Below are 4649 nucleotides of genomic sequence, written 5' to 3' on the forward strand. Positions count from 1 at the left end.
AGCATTAACACATGTTAGACTGCACCCCATAAACACAATCAAGCCTAGAAAAAACCCAGTGAGCCACCCCTTTAAGATTCTTTAAGTCTCTCAATAATGTCCATCTTCTGCATGAAAACAGACAGAACAGAGAAACACAGAGCAGAATAACAAAACACAGCCGTGGCTGCACTAAGTATGTTGACTCACTCATCTGTGATCTAATGTCCTCTCTCTGTTTTTTCATCCTCTTTGTTCGTTCTTCTGCTCTTTCTTCCTCTGCTCTTCTTTTCTCTTTCAACTCCTGTAAAATAGTTCGATCTATTTCAAAATGGCAGCTGTTGTTTTGTGCCACTGTCTCCTCAATCTTCTCCAGCAGCTCCTTGATCTGAGTGTGGTCACTCCTGTTCTGATTGTTGAGAACATGATACCTGTTCCCACATTTGTCCAGCAGCCACTGGAGATCCTGCCCTTCACTCTCAATGTGCTGCTCTATAGATGTGTCTAACAGAGAGTCTCCATGAGTGAACAGCACTATAGTGTGACTCCAGACTCTCTCACCGAGAAGATCCAGATGATCCTGCAATACTTTTCTCTCAATCTCTATAAATCTAGTGTCCACACGTATGATCAGTAGTACAGCGTGTGGTCCTGGAGGACACAGAGACACACTGAGCACAATCTCCTGTTTCAGTAACTCAGGACTCTTCTCTACAGTGTAATTACTCCACCATCCTGGAGCTTCAATGACAGTGATGTGTCTGTCTGCTACTTCTCCATGTCTCCTCACACACTGAGCAGATCTCTTCAAGTCAAACTCCTCTCTGCCCAGGATGCCGTTTCCTGTTGAACTCTTACCAGCTCTTCTGTTACCCATTAACACAATCCTCAGCTCTGGGAGATGTTGGACATCACCTGTAACAAACAGAGAACAAAACACACTTATGCAAGATGATATTGTACTGAGCACATGTAAATGTCTGCTCAATATAATAAAATCTCTTAGTAATAAAATAAAGCATAATGTACAGTCATTAGTGCAAAAAAAAGGGGACCAGGTCACTGTTGTGATGGTGAGATGTGAGTTGGTTTGTATTATAATCCATGTACATTCAATAAGTACAGTTTAACACTGATCCAACAAAATCTAAGAGTCACTGCAGGTTGGTGTTTGTTGGAGATTGTTTAGTCAGCGTGAATTAGAACCTGAACACTGAAGTAAAGTCCCTCTCTGAATGTGGGTTTCTGAAGTATATAGATGGGTGTAATACTGTATTTAGAAGAGAAATGTTTTTTGAATGACTGCTTTTCTTTCAAATAATTAACAACAAGAATGCGTATGAACTACAAGTGTCAGGGCTCTGAATGAGAGAAAGGACCCAAATGCAGGTTCATTAACTGGATGGAAGGAAAGAAAGGAGTGAAACACAGTCCCAAAAGAGGTGGACAGGGCCCACAATAGTAAAACAGACTGATTTGGGACAAGACTGCAGCAGATGCAATTGTAAGGATGGGGACAAGGCAGCGGTGCAGGAAATCAGAGGCTTGAAGATGAGACTGACGTAGCACCAAACTATAGCTGCCAGGCCAGGAGAGCACACGGCCAACACAAAGACAAAACAATGTGCTCAAGCAAAAGAGAATCAAAGAAACATTAAACAAAGATAAAACAGACACGACTGTCAGGGCAGGACCCTAACAATATTATTTCATTTAAAAATTTTTATAAAACAAAAATATCCCCTTAGAAATCTCCAGGTTGCAGCTATAACCGTGTCTAGCACAGAGACTGGTGAAAATCTTGGCTTTCTTCCTGGACCTTCAAGGACACCGTTTTGATCAGCAATATGCAGTGTTGGGAAGTAACTAGTTATTTACGTAATTACGTAATTTAATTACAAAATAAATGTAATTGTAATCAATTACAGTTACTGAGAAAAATGTGTAATTAAATTAGTTACTTATGAAAATGTTAACAATTACAAACGGGGTTACATCTGAATTTTTGTTTTACACACACCCACATACAGATTTAATTGATTTCTTTCATAAATTGCAGGGACTGCTCTAAAATATGAGACACCAATGTTTCAGGACTTTAGTACAAAGAATAGGACACATGCTTATTCAATAACTGTTTTATTTCCTATTTGGGTTCATGTATATATGCTTTATTTTTTAAGATAATCTTTTTGTTTTTCAAAGCCGTTGTTAGATGCCAGTGTTTCCGGTCATAACTATGCAAGATTTAATTTCAAAAACAGTATCATAGCTATTAAACTATATCTTGTTTTGGTTTTAAATCTGTATTTAACCTCAGAATGATCTCAAAGTAAGTCTTATTTTGTGGTAGCTGTGCTTTAAAATTAAATGATTATAATCTTAATTCAAGTGATGAAGGATTTTGAACCATAAAATTATTATAATCTTATTTCAAGTGATGAAGGATTTTGAAAATGACAGTAAATACTGTATGGTTAACCCTGCCTGGTTTACATGCTTGTGAATGATTAAAGGGGTCATATGATGCTGCTAAAATGAACATTATTTACTTTAATAAAGTAATTGAAATAGTTACACTACTTACTACATTTTAGATAGGGGGTAACTTGTAATCTGTAACCTATTACATTTCCAAAGTAACCTTCCCAACACTGGCAATATGGTTAGGGTTATGGGTACTATTTTACACTTACTGCAAATAGCATCTACTTTTTATTTAGTGCAAGGAAAATACTTTTTTGCTTTTAACACTTACTGTAAATACTCTGTGTAATAATACATATAACTCCACTCATTTAATAAAAATTTTAATAAGGCAGTGATTTTATACTTGTCATTTTCACAAAATTAATCAGTCACATAGTCACTGACGTGAACTGTATGCCAGTAACACTTTAGATACTGTTCCATCGTTAATGAATAACTATACATGAACAAATGACCAATGCACTATTAACATTCTAGTAACTATTAACTATCAAGAAACTCTGATTAACAATTAACCCTTAACTGTCACTCACATTTTTGAACATAGACCTGAAGGTGCACTATCCAAACTTAAATTTTTATAATTCATGAATGAAAACATTTTGTAACATGATTTTGATTGACAGTTAAGAGGTTTTAAGTAGTGCTCGGTTGAAACTGGTAGTTCACTATTAGCTAATCAATAACTAATATTTTTTTCACATCTCCTGGAGAAATATTAAGAACTACTGTATACAGGTTCATAATTAATGTGAATTATGCATAATGTATAATTAATTCTAAAGTGAAGATCATGATAATCCACTAGTAATGACTCAAGTATTATCAAATCCTTCTAAAATAACTACTAATTACTTGGATCAGTATTCTAAAGTGAAAAGCATGATAACTTCCTAATATTGACTGATGTCATTGTAAGCTTTTGAGATATATGTAAGGTTTTGGATAGTAATGACTCGTGTTTTACTACACCCTTCTGAAGAAATTATTAATTATTTGGATCAGTATTCTAAAGTGAAGATCACAGTAACCCACTAGTAATGATTTAAGTGTTAGCTAAATTAATTACTAACCAGAACCTTACAAAAACCTCAAAAGTTTACAATGACTTCAGTAATTACTAGGGAGTTATCATGATCTTCACTTTAGAATACTGATCCAAAAACTTAGTAATTCCTTTAGAAGGATATAGTAACACCTGAATAATTACTATACATACTTTACAAAACCCACAAAAGCTTACACTGATTTCAGTCATTAGGGGAGACTGGGGATGAAAGTAACACGGGGTTAGTTGTAACACTGTCAGTTTGACGAGTCAGAAAGGAGCTGTGGTGATGTCATCAATATCATACACTCCATTCACATTTGTAATGTTGCAGGAGAAGTGGCATGTGAATGTGAACAACATTGTAGATTTTATAACCAAAAAACTGATTTTCGGGAAAGAAAGTCATTTTTTCATTAAGATTTTTTTATTATTATTATTTTATTTTTTTGCCTAGCAATCATTGTGTTGTAGATACAATTATTTGACTTACATAAGCTAAAGTAGCTGTTTCTCTAGTTTAATGTGATACTTTTGCATTCATGCAAAACCCACATGCTAAAACAGTTAGTTATGTTATGGCTGCTTGAGATGGGGATAGTTCATTAAAAATGTTACAACCAACTCCTTATGATGATTCCAATGAGTCCAGTTATCCAATCACATCCTCTATTGAGGCAAAGTCATTGTTGCAAATTAAGGGATTTATGTCAAATGTGTTTCCATCATAGTTTATGTGCATACAGCTGGTAAAATAAGTATTGAACATGTCACCATTTTTTTCAGTAAATATATTTCTAAAGGTGCTGTTGACGTGAACTTTTCATATAAAGAAAACAAAACAAATAAGTTCAGAAATTAAGTTATGTGTAATAAAGTGGAATGACACAGGGAAAAAGTATTGAACACATGAAGAAAGGGAGGTGCAACATACTTGAAGCTGTCATTACCAACAAAGGCTTTTGTACGGAGTATTAAATAAACTTCAGTAAGCGTGTTCAATACTTTTTCCCTGTGTCATTCCATTTTATTACACAGAACGTAATTTCTGAACTTATGTGTTTTGTTTTCTTTGTATGTATGGGTTACTTGGGTTGTTACCGACATCTGGTGAAAATTTCATGTCAACAGC

General features: G+C 34.8%; 1 pseudogene; it reads right to left on the reverse strand.

Moving 5' to 3' along the window:
* LOC107720801 (GTPase IMAP family member 8-like) overlaps nucleotides 1-4649 on the reverse strand; it is a 22130-nt pseudogene that overhangs the window by 13623 nt on the left and 3858 nt on the right.

Source organism: Sinocyclocheilus rhinocerous, unplaced genomic scaffold (assembly GCF_001515625.1).
Source record: "Sinocyclocheilus rhinocerous isolate Xijiao unplaced genomic scaffold, SAMN03320098_v1.1 scaffold1022, whole genome shotgun sequence".
Taxonomy (NCBI): Eukaryota; Metazoa; Chordata; class Actinopteri; order Cypriniformes; family Cyprinidae; genus Sinocyclocheilus; species Sinocyclocheilus rhinocerous.